General features: G+C 53.0%; 1 long non-coding RNA gene across 2 annotated transcripts; it reads right to left on the bottom strand.

Moving 5' to 3' along the window:
* Positions 1 to 43: 43 nt before the first annotated feature.
* LOC120371487 lies at positions 44 to 11,674 on the bottom strand. Of its 2 annotated transcripts, none has more exons than XR_005584397.1 (3): positions 10,408 to 11,674; positions 762 to 996; positions 44 to 229 (listed from the first exon to the last, which is right to left on the bottom strand). It is a non-coding gene; the product is annotated as an uncharacterized LOC120371487 (long non-coding RNA). The 2 variants fall into 2 exon arrangements; XR_005584396.1 differs by having other exon boundaries at positions 44 to 217.
* Positions 11,675 to 14,670: the final 2,996 nt, after the last annotated feature.

Raw genomic sequence — 14,670 nt, 5'->3', positions numbered from 1 at the left:
GTTCCTATCTTGGTTTATGGTTTATAATATCTCTAAAACTGCTTGCCTGGCAACTCCAAAATCATCCCCATAGTTGAGATCTGCAAGACGGCAACTTGGTCTTCAGTACATAAATTCTCCAAGCACTACATGGGTGTTCATTCTTCTAGATCAGATGTTGCCCTTGAGAATGCAGTCATTTTTTCAGTATTGTACCTGGCTCCAAAGCTCCCTCCTCCTGTTAAAGAAACTGCTTGGACATCACCTGAAGTGGAGTACCCATAGGGCCACTACTTAAAGGAGAGGTTGCTCACCTAGGTGTGTGGTAACTGCAATTCTTCAAGGTGTGTGTCCCTGTGGGTGCTCCACTACCTGCCCTCTGTCCCCTCTGCTTCAGTTTCCTTGCAGGACTTTGCAGTGGAGAAGAAACTGAGGCCAGTTTGCCCATGCAGCCCTATATATCCTCAGTGTGGTGTACAAGGAGGAGTAAGGGTGCATTTGTGGGCCAAATGGGCACTACTACCAAAAATCTGCAATCAAAGATGCCTGGGGTGTAACCACACTTGAAGCGGAGCACGCCTGGGGGGACACAACTCAAAAAATTGAGTGACCAAGCAAGGTGAGTAACCTCTCCTACAGTCTATGTAGCACAGACATTAAAGCTCCAGTGATGCTATTTTACAAAATCCGCTTTCCTTCCTAGGTTGCATGAAGGTACATAATATGCAGGAGTTGGTGGGTGACTGGGACAGGAAGGAAGAGATAAGGAAACTCTGACTTACCATTCCATCTAATGTTTTGTTTGCTTATTTATTTTAAGTTTAACCTTCACTTCGACTCATTTGGCTTCCACATGTGTTTTAAAGGGAAACTGTTCCGCTGAGGGTATTGACAGGTATCTACAGCCTTAACTGCACCTTGGCCAGAATAATTTTCCTTTCCTTTTCTCCCAGACTGGCTGGCCAATGGTTAAAGCCTCCACAGATGCAGCCTTGTGTGATTAACATCCATTGAAACCTGGAGTTGATGGAGATAATTAAAAATATTTAATTAGATAATGCATTTGGCTGCCTCCCCCAGTCCTGACATCCTACCACAACAGTAAGACAACTATCTCTTTGTTCCTTGCCTTAGTCCTGGATGAAAGCTACAAGGGCAATGGAAGATGAGAGGGAGCAGGGAGTGATGAGCACCCACAGTGTTTGCAGAGTAGAGGATAGGGCTTGATTATGTTTCCAGGCAGGGGAGCAAGATGGGCTCCTTGTGACATTTTCATATTGCATCAGCTCTTTGATGGGCTGTGGACACTGAAAAGTCATCACTGGAGTGGCCTGGGTTTGCTAATTTTGGAGGCATCCTTGAAAAGGGCAGGGTAATCACATGTCCTTTCCATTTGTAAAGGTTCCCCACCCTCGAATTCCCACTGCAGAGGGTGGCTGAAGGAAAAGCAAACACTTTGTGAGAGGAAGTCATGTATCACTAATTAGAAAGAGGTGTTAACGGACTGAGTGAAGAGGGCAAAGTGTGAAAATCACACAATGGAGGCTGTGCAGACTCACACAGCACAGATAAGGTGGTAGTGATGAGGAAGAGCCAGAAAGCCCTGCTCAGCCAAAGCGGTGCAGTACATTTATCCATTCGGGCATTCCTGGCATTTTACTTGTTTCAACTTTCATCATCTCCTTAGTGCAATGGATATTTATTGCTGCGGAGCTACACGGGGCTTGGTGTGAAGGAGGAAACAACTGGTAAGAGGTTACATTTGTTGCTTTAATTACCCCTTCTGTCTCACTCGCTTCCCTCACTCCTTTCCTCTGTGCTTCTGTTTGTTTCTCTCTTTGGCCTGGTCTACACTACGTGTTTATACCAAATTTAGCAGCGTTAAACCAAATTAACCCTGCACCCGTCCACACAACGAAGCCCTTTATTTCGATATAAAGGGCTCTTAATATCGATATCTGTACTCCTCCCCGATGAGGGGAGTAGCGCTCAAATCGGTTTTGCCATTTCGAATTAGGGCTAGTGTGGTCACAATTCGATGGTATTGTCCTCCGGGAGCTATCCCACAGTGCACCATTGTGACCACTCTGGACAGCAATCTGAACTCGGATGCACTGGCCAGGTAGACAGGAAAAGCCCCGCGAACTTTTGAATTTCATTTCCTGTTTGCTCAGCATGGAGCACTGCTCAGCACGGGTGGCCATGCAGTCCCAAATCCAAAAAGAGCTCCAGCATGGACCATACGGGAGATACTGGATCTCATCGCTGTATGGGGAGACAAATCTGTTCTATCAGAGCTCCGTTCCAGAAGACGAAATGCCAAAGCATTTGAAAAAATCTCCAGGCTATGATAGACAGAGGCCACAGCAGCGACTCAACACAGTGCTGTGTGACAAGCATAACGGAAAACCAAAGAATCAAATGGACGCTCATGCAGGGAGGGAGGGGGGACTGAGAACTTGAGCTATCCCACAGTTCCTGCAGTCTCCGAAAAGCATTTGCATTCTTGGCTGAGCTCCCAATGCCTGAAGGGTCAAAAACATTGTCGCCAGTGGTTCAGGGTATATGTCGTCAATTTACCCCCCTCCCCCAAGAAAAGGGAAAAAATTGTTTCTCGCCTCTTTTCAATGTCACCGTATGTCTACTGGATGCTGCTGGTAGACAGGGTGCTGCAGCGCTAAACAGCAGCATCCCCTCCCCTCCCCTCCGGCAGATAGTACGGTACAATATGACTGATAGCCGTCCTCATCATCATCCCGTGAGTGCTCCTGGCTGGCCTCGGTGAGGTCAGCCGGGGGCGCCTGTGCAAAAATGGGAATGACTCCCGGTCATTCCCTTCTTTAAGCTTTGTCTCCTGGAGATTCAGTCCTGGCAGACGGTGCAATAGGGCTGGTAACTGTCCTCATCATAGCAGCGGGAGGCTGCGCTCCTCTCCCCCCCACCCTTTAATGAGTAATGGAGATGTCCTGCCTGGAATATCATAGCAGCTGGAGGCTGCCTCCCCCTCATTTTATCTCACTAAAAAGTCAGTGTTTCTTATTCATGCATTCTTTATTACTTCATCACACAAATGGGGGGATAACTGCCACGGTAGCCCAGGAGGGGTGTGGGAGGAGGGAAGTAACAGGTGGGGTTGTTGCAGGGGCACCCCTTAGAATGGCATGCAGTTCATCATTTCTGCGGGATATCTGGGGCTCTGACCCGGAGCGGCTGTGCTCTCTGGTTCTCTAGTAGACTTGCCCCATATTCTAGGCAGGACTGACTCTATTTTTAGACAAAAAATAAAGAAGGGAATGACCTGGGGAGTAATTCCCATTTTTGTCCATGTGCCCCCGGCCGACCTCAGCGAGGCCAGCCAGGAGCACCCATGACAGCAGCAGATGGTACAATATGACTGGTAACCATCATCGCCAATTTCCAAAGCAGCAGACGGTGCAATAGGGCTGGTAACCGTCTCTGCTACCTTGCAAAGGCAAATGAATGCTGCTGTGTAGAACTGCAGTACCGCGTCTGTCAGCAGCATCCAGTACACATACGGTGACAGTGACAAAAGGCTAAACGGGCTCCATGGTTGCCATGCTATGGCATCTGCCAGGGCAATCCAGGGAAAAAGGGCTCGAAATGATTGTCTGCTGTTGCTTTCACAGAGGAAGGATTGAGTGATGACATTTACCCAGAATCACCCGCGACACTGTTTTTGCCCCATCATGCATTGTGATCTCAACCCAAAATTGGCGGGGGAGACTGCGGGAACTATGGGATAGCTACCCACAGTGCAACGCTCCGGAAATCGACACTAGCCTCGGTACATGGACGCACACCGCCGAATTAATGTGCTTAGTGTGGCCGCATGCACTCGACTTTATACAATCTGTTTTAAAAAAATGGTTTCTGTAAAATCGGAATAATCCCGTAGTGTAGACATACCCTTTCTCTTCTCTTTTGTCCCTGTCCCAGAGTAGGTGCCCACTGTCCAGTTTCTGCCATTTGGATTCATCTCGGTCTTACAGTGATGATATTTGAGACTCCCAGATAAAGGTGGGTAAAATACTTGGATTATCTCAGAGAAAGAACTTGTAATGTGGCATGTAGGTACCACTTCCCTCTGAGGGCCAGTGTTAGACCTGCTCAAGTGTTGTTATGTCGCCCTCTGCTGGCTGACCTGCAAAGAGGATTACAAGCCCTGAGATGCCTACAGCAGAGGAGCAATGCAGGAGTTAGGAGCTGTGTTTTGGAATTCTCTCCCCTTGAACTGCATGAAGTGCAATGCAGCTACAGGGCATGGAGAAATGGATGACTGTGGAGTGTGACACACCCAGGACAGACACCCCTAGCAGAATGAAGTTCAGCATTGTATTTTAGGATCTGCACTAGTCAAGCTGGCTGCAGAAATACACTTCTGCTTCTTCACGAGACTCGGGGTGGTGGGGGGCAGTAGCCCCTTGCCTGCTGGGCATTAGTGCAAGCTTTAAGGGAAATGTTTCACCTGTAGCAGTCACAGAAGGTGCAAAGTCACATTACAAAAATTCAACTCAGCCCACTGAGCTGTTCAAGTAAATCCTGCTTTGGATGAAGTCTGGTGCAGATACTTTGCTATTCAAAGCCAGGGGCCTTTGTACTCTCTATGAGCAGGACCACCTGCAAACCACCAAAGAAAACAAGAGAAGGGAAACAGGAGCCTGCTGGGATCCAGAAAGTCTGTGATGACTCCAGCCAAGATGCCTGTCACTTTCCCTTGTCTAATCATGTGACAAGGTTAAATATGGCCCCAGGCTGATAGCCAAACCCTTCAACCAGGGCAGCCTTTTGCCAGCCATGCAGGAGAATTAAATACTCCTTCCTCTGTCCCCAGCTGTCCATAGAGACAAGATCCCTGCTGGTTGGATAGCCAGCTAGCCACGCACTAATTGAGGATGTCAAAAGAAACAAGTTTCCAGGCGAGACAGGATCAGGCAGGTCTGTGTCTCAAGTGCACACCTGCCTGCTCCTTTCCTCTTTGTTTTCTTCCCCCTTCTGTCCTTCCTTTGAATGCCCTCCACTCAGCCTCTGTTTTGTTCTCTTTTAAATTCTTTTCTGCTAGTGACTGGAAATTTGTTCTCCAGAAGAGGAGACACGAAGTTCAGTATCTGAGTAACTTTGCAGAACTGTTCAAAGCAGCCCATTTTGCAGGCAATGTAACCAAATGCGGTGCTTTGCTCCGGAGGCTATCTGCAGTGCCAGGTCACTCTCTCCGGATATTCCAGTTGGCTTCCAGCGGCCTTGCTGCAAGGTGACGTGGGTGCTATTCCTAACTCACCACTTACTGGTGTGTTGACCTTGAGCAAGTTGTTTTGTACCTCTCTTTCCCCTCCTGTTGTCTCTCTTGTCTATTTAGATTGTAAGCTTCTCTGGGCAATTACTGACTCCTACTATATGTCTGTGCAGTGCCTAGCATAATAGGACCCTGGGCTTGGGTGGGGTCTCTAGGCAGAGACAGATGGTGCCTGCCACTAGTGTGTGTGGGGGGGGCGAGGGCAGCCGGATTCAGCAGTGTTACTGAGCATGCCCAGTCCATGTAAGCATGCTCAGTAGTACAAGCCAAGCAGCAAATCTGGGGGTGGGTGGGGCATGTTACCTGGCATGCCTCTTCACACATTGCCTCTGCAGTTTAAAACCTCATGCCAGCTGACTTGGGCCCATGGCGCTTCCGGGTAATGGGCTATTTAATTGTGGTGTAGACGTTTGGGCTCGGGATGAAGCCTGATCTCTAGGACCCGGCAAGTCACTCAGGGTACATCTACACCAGGAGTGGGAAAACTTTTTGGCCTGAGGGCCACATCTGGGAATAGATATTATCTGGCAGGCCATGAATGCTCACAAAATTGGGGTTGGGGTGCGGGAGGGGGTGAGGGCTCTGGCTGGGGGTGCGGACTCCAAGGTGGGGTCAAAAATGAGGAGTTCAGGGTGTGGGAGGGGGCTCCAGGCTGGGGCGGGGTAGTGGGGTGCAAGGAGGGTGAAGGCTCCATCTGGGGGTGCAGGCTCTAGGGTGGGACCAGGGATGAGGGGCTTGGGGTGCAGGAGGGTTGTCCAGGCTGGGATTGAGGGGTTTGGAGGGTGGGAGGGGGATCAGGGCTAGCGCAGAGGGTTGGAGCATGGGGAGAGGCTCAGGGGGGCAGGCTCCAGGCGGTGCTTACCTCAGGCAGCTCCTGGAGGCAGCGGCATGTCCCCCCTCTGGCTCCTACATAGAGGTGTGGCCAGGTGGCTCTGCGCACTGCCCCGTCTGCAGGTTCCCGGCAGGGCCGCCCAGAGGGGGGGGGCAAAGGGGGCAATTTGCCCCGGGCCCCGGGCTCCGCTGGGGCCCCCAAGAGGACAGCTGAGGCTCCCGCCTCCGCCTCCGCCCCACTCCTGGAGCCTTAGCACATCAAGCGGTGTGTCTCCGGCGGGGCCCCTGAGCCCCGCCCCGCTCAAAGCCGCGTGGTGAGGGGGTGGGGCTGCGAGCTCCAGACTGAGCTCAGCTCCCTCCGCTCGGCGTGAGCTCACACCCCCTCACCACGCGGCTCTGAGCGGGACGGAGCTCAGGCCCCGGCGGAGACACGCTGCAGCTGTTCAGCGAGGCGCTGAGGCTCCGGGTGAGGAGGGAGCCGGGGGTAAGAGGCTGGGGCCAGGGGGGTTGGCTAAGGGGCAAGGAGTCCTGGGGACAGTCAGGGCACAGGGAGGGGGCAGAGTTTGGGGGGGCGGTCAGGGGGCAGGGAATGGGGGGGGTTGGATTGTGGGTGTTCTGGGGGGGGTCTGTCAGGACTCGAGGGGGTGGCTAGGGGTTGGGGCAGACAGGGAGCAGGGGTGGCGTCCCAGGGTGGTGGTTGGGGGGGTGGGGTCTCTGGGGGATGGTGAGGGGACAAGGAGCAGAATGGGTCAGGGGTTCTGAGGGGGGTGGGCAGTAGGGGGGGCAGGAAGTGGGTGGAGGTCGGATAGGGGGTAGGGCCAGGCTGTTTGGGAGGCACAGCCTTCCCTACCCTAAAGCTCATTCAGCAGTTTGAGGCTTGCAGAAGAGCCAAGCTGTTAGCTTTTCCATTAGGGCTACCATCCCGTTCACTTCTCAAATGCCAAATTATAGTCTACATGTAATTTCAGTGCCATAGGGAGATTCATGTCAGGGGAGGGTAGCTTCATTTAAAATTAGCCACTGCGGGGAAGGATCACATGAGAAGAGCAATATCCTTCCCAACCCTACCAAGGGAGACCCCCCTCCCCTGCATTCCCTGAGGCTTCAGAGGGGTTAATTCAGTGGTTCTCAGACTTTTGTCCTGGTGACCCTTTCACATAGCAAACCTCTGATGCGACCCCCGCTTTATAAATTGAAAACACTTTTTTATATATTTAACACTATTATAAATGCTGGAGGCAAAGAGGGGTTTGAGGTGGAGGCTGACAGCTCACGACCTCCAGTAATAACCTCGTAACCCCCTGAGGAGTCCTGACCTCCAGTTTGAGAACCCCTGGATTAATTTAATTTTAACACCCTGTGTCCATTCACATGCATGTGCTATTTTGAGCATTTCAGTTTTGACAACATAGGCTCATCCCAGATTCTGGAACAAGCTCAAATGCTCAGTTCATGGAGTATGTACATAAGTTATACTAAAGACAAACCCACAGTAACCGTCTCCAGTTTGTGAGGGACCCCATGGAACCAGTCTCTAGGAAACAGATAAATGCATGGAGATTAAGTCCATTAATGGCTATTAGCCAGGATGGGTAAGGAATGGTGTCCCTAGCCTCTGTTTCTCAGAGAGAGGAGATGGATGGCAGGAGCGAGATCACTTGATCATTACCTGATAGGTTCACTCCCTCTGGGGCACTTGGCATTGGCCATTGTCGGTAGACAGGATACTGGGCAGGATGGCCTTTGGTTTGACCCAGTATGGCTGTTCTTATGTTCTAACCTAAATGAACCCAAAGTTATGGAGACAGATATGAGTCAAGGGCTACGTCTACACTACCCGCCGTATCGGCGGGTAGCGATCGATTTTTCAGGGATCGATATATCGCGTCTCATCTAGACGCGATATATCGATCCCCGAACGCGCTTCTATCGATTCCGTAACTCCACCGCCCCGAACGGCGGTGGCGGCGTCGACATGGAGAGCCCCGGACATCGATCCCGCGCCGTGAGGACGGGTAAGTTATCGATATAAGATACTTCGACTTCAGCTACGTTATTCACGTAGCTGAAGTTGCGTATCTTATATCGATTTTTCCCTTTAGTGTAGACCAGCCCAAGGAAGCCAGCAGAGTATCAGAAACCTGGAAAACTCTCTGCCTGGATGGGCTCAGGTGTTTGGTTACAAGCTGAGGTGGTTCAGAAGTTTTGGACTTTTTTTTAAGCAGATTTTTTAAATTGTTTCTTTAAACAATCAAATACAGCAAGCAGCAAATGTTTGGCCACACACTTCTGAAACCTCAAATCATATTCAGGTTTTGGCAGACTAATTTCAGCTTTTCAATTAAAAAAACCACAACAAATTTTGAAGGAAAGCAGACATTGTCCGTGATTTTTTTCTGCTTTTTAAAAACCCCTAGTTTTCGATCCAGAAAAAGTTTTGATGGAAAATATTTGTCCAGCCCTTTTAATGAGCTTCAGTGCCTTTTAGCACTAACTGATGCTGAGAACCAGTGATACCTTGTAAAGAAGTTTTCTCAAAACTGGGTTTGTGCCGAAATGCGGAAGGTTTATTTTTCCCAGGGGCGCCTCTGGAGGGGAGCAAGTGGGGCAATTTGCCGTGGGCCCTGCAAGGGCCCCCAGGAGAATATAGTATTGCAATTTTTTTATAGAAGGGGCCCCCAAAATGTCTTTGCCCCAGGCTCCCTGAATTCTCTGGGCAGCCCTGGTTCCCAGCCAATGGGAGCTGCGGGGGCGGTGCTTGGGGCAGGAGCAGCATGCAGAGTGGAGCCTCCTGGCTACCCCATGCTTAGGAGCCAGAGGGGGGTCCATGCTGCTGCTTCTGGGAGCTGCGTGGAGCAGTCCCCGACCCTGCTTCCCAGGTGGAGCACCGGAGTGGGGCCATGCCACTGCTTCCAGGAGCCGCGTAGAGCGGCCCCCGACCCTGCACCCCAGCTGGAGCGCTGGAGGGGCAAGCCCCCAGACCCCGCTCCCCAGCAGAAGCTTGAGGGCCAGATTAAAATGCCTGGCAGGACAGATATGGCCCACGGGCCATAGTTTGCCCACCCCTGATCTACACAGCAAAAAACCCCAAAATCCGGGGCAGCAAGTCTCAGAGCCTGGGTCAACTGCCTTGGGCTTGTGGGGCTAAAAACCATAGTGTAGACATTTAGGCTGGAGCATGGACTCTCGGCCGGACAGTCTACCCTGATATTTTTAGCCCCATGATCCTGAGTTGGTTAACCTGGCTCTGAGGCTCGCTTTTTGCTGTGTAGATGAACCCTGACCCTCTCTGGGCCTGAGTTCACCATTGATGACATGGGGCTAACAATGATGCCCTACATCTGATGTGTGTTGTGAGGATGAATACCCTAAAGCAGCGTTTCCCCAACTGCGGGTCACAACCCCACCTTGGGTCATGGTATCAGCTGACAAGGTTGCGGCAATCACTAGTGGATGGGGACACCATTTTGCTCCACACAGCATGACCTCGCACACACTGTATGTACTGGTCACGCTGTATGGAGGATGTCATTTTGTAGAGCAAAATGACATCCCCCATGTGGTGTGACCTCACAGAAGCCATGCATGTAAAGTCAGACTGTGTGCAGGATGCCATTTTGCTCTTCAGAATGGTGTCCTACATGCTATCTGGGGTCCCAGTAGGAAATAATTCATTACAATGAGGCTGGGCCAAAAAAAAAGTTTGGGGACCACTTCCTTAAAGTTTGTGAGGTGCTCACAGACTACGCTGATGGGAGCCGTGTAAGTAACACAGGCAGATTGATTTGCTGTGTCAGTCTTAAGACAGTTTTTCTTCCCTAGTTACTTCCATTAAACTGGCATAGTTGGAGCATCTAATTGACCTTCCCAAGGCTAGAGTTCATGGCCTTGTTGCCATGGACAATCCTATCATGGAATGAGGTAGAGTTGACACTGCACGGAAGAGCTCCGTTATGGCCCTGTGTCTAAAGCATCATGTAACAGTGACAGCTCCAGGTGCAGCATTGGCAGAATGCACTGTGTATGGTCACAGTGTAGAGGGCTGTTAACATTATACACTTATTAAATGGATAGAATGCACAAATTACACTTGAGCAGAGTTGGAAAAATTATTTCTTCCTATCTGCCACTCGAAATACTCAGGCCTAGAAATGCCCCCCATGGACTCAATGAAAGATTACCTCCAATAGTATGCCAGGGACATGTTACACAAACTGTCTGCTCGGAACGCATTTTGATTTATTCTCTTTCTCAGGCTACAAGAGGTAGCAGACCTGGGCACTGACCTTCTATACTAGCGAGGTCAAACATCAGTCCTTCCCTCTCTGGTGCACAAAATGCTGGCTACAGCTGTAATGGAGCAGGGCTCAGCCTGAAGATGAGAAGCTGTAGGAGTGTATTCCAGATATTGCTGCAATTCCAGGTTCTGCCGACACTCCCATTTTATCATTGGAACTTCAAGTGTTAGGCTTCAAAGCTAATAGCCCTGTGAGATGAATAAGGGCAGTTCACATCTGTATTAGAGCCCCAAACTAATTGTTTGTGGAGGCCTGTTTACAGTATGGTTGTATAGAGGCCTCAGAACAGTCCAAACACAGTTTTGGCTCATGGTGTAGATGGCATTTAACCATCTTTTAACCATGGTCTCATCCCTCGCTTGGGCTGTCCTGGGCTGTAGCTGAGTTAAATTCTGGCTAGGTCTTTGCTGTCATGATCATGATAGTAAAATCCCCCAATCAGACATACTCCATCTCCAGGCTGTCAAACCTTCAAGCCACTTCTATTCCAAATGCCTGGGTTTTGCAGTGTCCCTGGGAAGTGTCACAAATCCGGGCTCCAGTGAATCACAAGGAATTGGGGTGGAGAAGTGAATTCCAAAGCTGAAGACCTTTCATGGAGAATGTTCTGCCAGAAGCCCTCTGCCACTTACACTGATGGATCCCGTTCTCAGGTACCTCTGCCCACTGCATCTGTGGAGGTGTTTTTCATTCTGACCTTGATCTAAAGCCCATTGAAGTTGATGGGAGTCTTTCCAGTGACTGAGCAGGTTTTGAGTCAGGCTAGGGTGACCAGGTGTCCGGTTTTCAACCAGAACACCCGGTCGAAAAAGGATCCTGGTGGTTCTGGTCAGCACTGCTGACTGGGCCGTTGACTGTCCACTTGGCAGCTCTGCGCAGCGGGGCTGGGAGGCTCCCTGCTAGCCTCCACGCCGCGCAGCTCCCAGGGAGCAGCCAGCATGTCCAGCTCCTAGACATAGGGGCAGCCAGGGGGGTCTGCGTGCTGCCCCACCCCCCACCTGCAGGCGCAGTTCCTATTGGCTTGGTCAGCGTAGGGAACGAACTAGCGTGACTTGTGAGCGCTCAGCAGGTGGCTGTTGAGGGGTCATGGTGTGCACCTCTCCCGCTGCTGCTGGTCCTCTTCTCCTCCTCACGCTCTTCCTGTGGCTGGGCTCGAGCTGTGGCATGTGCCCTTCAGCGAACTGCGGTCTGTCATCCCATCATTGGCACCCAGGAGTTCGAGGTATGTTTCCCTGTCTCCCATGTGCTGGGAATGGGGCTGCTGGAGGGAAGGGGAGGAAAATGAGATTAACCCAGCGCCCAGCCTGGCCTGGCCACTTTGGGGAGTTGGGGGTGGGCCCATTCCAGCAACACCACCCCAGCACCGCCTCACCCCAGCAGCACCGCTCCCCACCCCGGCCTGGGACAGTCCTCCTGAGTCTGCTGCTGCCCCAGCAGCCCCAGACTCTGGGCAACTCCTCCCACCAGCCCTGCATCCCCATCACTGCATCCCTTCCCATCCCAATTCCCCCGCATCCTCATCCCCCTCATTTCATTGCTCCCCGTCCCATCCCCATAGGGGCTGAGAGTAGTGTGAATGCCCCATGCAGTCTTCCTCCCCCCTCTGTTTTAAACCCTTCTCTTTTCAGTGGTGGGGAGGGGGAGGTGTCCCTCTCTGCAAGGCATCAAGAGGGGACACTGACCCTCTCTGTTATGCTATTGTGCAAAAAGGCATGTGAGTGAGTGTTAAAGGGAGAGCATCAATCTAATTAGAATTTCCTTACTAACGGTCCTACTCCCTACCTCCACTTCGGTGTATGCTCAGCCCCTCTCAGAATCAAACCAGTAAGCCTTGATCCTACCATGAGCTCTGTGCAGAAAGATCTGTGTGCCCACCAAGAGCTCTTTGCAAGATCAGGGCCTCAGTTTGTATCACACTATAAATGAATAGTTACCAGCTGAGCAGCCATCTGTCTCTAAATAGAATAAACTACTTAACCTTATTCTATAGGCTATGTGACTAGGGTTGCCAGGCATCCGGTTTTTGACACACCCAAACTCCAAACACCCTCCAGCAACCCAACCCCCTGCCCCAGCCCTGAGTCCCCTCCTGCACCCCCTAATCCCTGGCCCCATTCCAGAACCTACACCTCTAGTCAGAGACCACACTCTCTCCCACACCAACCCCCTGCCCATAGGCGCTGAATTCCCCTCTTTCACGTGGGTGCTCAACCCCCACTCTGCCCCTTGCCCCACCCCCATTCCACTCCTTCCAGGAGGCCCAGTCCCTCCCCCATCTCTTCCCACCCATGCCCTGCCCCCATTCCAACCCCTTCCCCAAAGTCCCCGCCCCAACTCCACCCACTCCGTGTCGATATTCCAATTCCTTCCTGTAGCGAGTCGGTGTGGCTCCCCTCCTGCCCAGCAGAGGGCGCTCCCTCCCAGAAGCCCAGCTGGGCTGAGTCACCACTTCCTGTCCCCGCCCCCCGGAAGTCAAGGGGCGGGACAGGAAGTAGAAAAGGAGAACGCCAGACCTCAGTCAGGAGCCAGCCACCGCCGCGAGCAGACGTGCCGGCGGGAGCTCCGGACTGGGAACCCTCCAGGACCCGAGGCGGCGATCCGGATTGGCCCCGCTGCCCGTGCCGGTGCGAAGAGGAACCTGCGGAACTTCCCGGGATCGGAACCCGGGCAGCCGCCCGGACTTCCTTCCGCCGGTGCGAGGAGCCGCCGCCGCCGCTTCCACCCTGCTGTTACCCGGAGGAGCCATCGGAGGCAGCCGGACCGGACTTCCAACAGGAGTTGCCGGACCTGCCCCCAAGCCCTGGTCCCGAGGAGCCCATGCAGATGGACTGGCCCGACCTCCCGGCGACCGAGGAGCAGGTACCCATGGAGGGGGAGATGGACTGTAGCCCGGGGATAGCCGACCCCGGTCAGGCTATAGGCACCTAGGTGCCCATGTTGGTGTGTTTCGGTCAGGACCCCACTGACCAGCGGCCGTGCTAGCCGCTAATAGGGCCCCGGGCTGGGACACAGTGGAGTGGGTGGGCCTGTGTCCCCCCTGCCACCCCACTCGCGGGTGGCAGTCTCCCCCTCACCCCAGAGCAGACAGACGCCTGCACTAATTTGAGCGATTGTTATTGCTCAGCTCCTGCCACCAGGACCTGAGCCCTGTAAACTGCTGCCTGCCCAGCCCCCTGCTCCAGAGGGCCTGGGCCTATTTGTACTGCTGCCTGCCCAGCCCCCTGCTCCAGAGGGCCTGGGCCTATTTGTACTGCTGCCTGCCCAGCCCCCTGCTCCAGAGGGCCTGGGCCTATTTGTACTGCTGCCTGCCCAGCCCCCTGCTCCAGAGGGCCTGGGCCTATTTGTACTGCTGCCTGCCCAGCCCCTGCTCCAGAGGGCCTGGGCCGATAAGCTGAACTGCTGCTCAGCCCTGCCTAAGGGGCCGAGCCTTGCCTCTTGTTGCTGCCCCGCCCTGGACTAGGGCCGGGGTTTATAGACTCGAACTGCTGCTCAGCCCGGTCTGAGGGTCTGAGTCCTGTGTTGGTTGCTGCCCGCCCTGAGCTAGGGCTTGGGCTTATAGACTGGAACTGCTGTTGCCCCGCCCTGACTGTGGGCCTGGGCTTCCACTAACTGACTGGGTGCCTTGTGTTCAGCCCCTACCTGAGGGTCTGAACCTGTGAGCCTTCTAATTGAGACTGATCGCTGTTACCCAAGCCCCTGCTCCCGAGGGCCTGGGGTTTATTGAGACTGATTGCTGTTACCCAAGCCCCTGCTCCAGAGGGCCTGGGGTTTATTGAGACTGATTGCTGTTACCCAAGCCCCTGTTCCAGAGGGCCTGGGGTTTACTGAGTCTGATTGCTGTTACCCAAGCCCCTGTTCCAGAGGGCCTGGGGTTTATTGAGACTGATTGCTGTTACCCAAGCCCCTGTTCCAGAGGGCCTGGGGTTTATTGAGACTGATTGCTGTTACCCAAGCCCTGCCCCAGAGGGCCTGGGCTTATTGAGACTGATTGCTGTCACCCAGCCCCCTGCTCCAGAGGGCCTGGGCTCCTATTGAACTGTGGTTATCCAGCCCCCCTGTTCCAGAGGGCCTGGCCCTGTTGAGGCTGACTGTTGTCACCCAGCCCCCTGCTCCAGAGGGCCTGGGCCTGCCTCGAACTATTGTTATTCAGCCCCGCCCCCTGATCCAGAGGGCCTGAGAACAGGAGGTGTTGTCTTGCAATCTGAAGTCTTGCTGTCCCACCAGTTAGAGGGGACAAGAAGCGAGTCGGTG

This window comes from Mauremys reevesii, linkage group 9 (genome assembly GCF_016161935.1).
Source record: "Mauremys reevesii isolate NIE-2019 linkage group 9, ASM1616193v1, whole genome shotgun sequence".
In the NCBI taxonomy this organism is placed as follows: Eukaryota; Metazoa; Chordata; order Testudines; family Geoemydidae; genus Mauremys; species Mauremys reevesii.
This window is presented reverse-complemented; position numbering and strand designations above follow the sequence as displayed.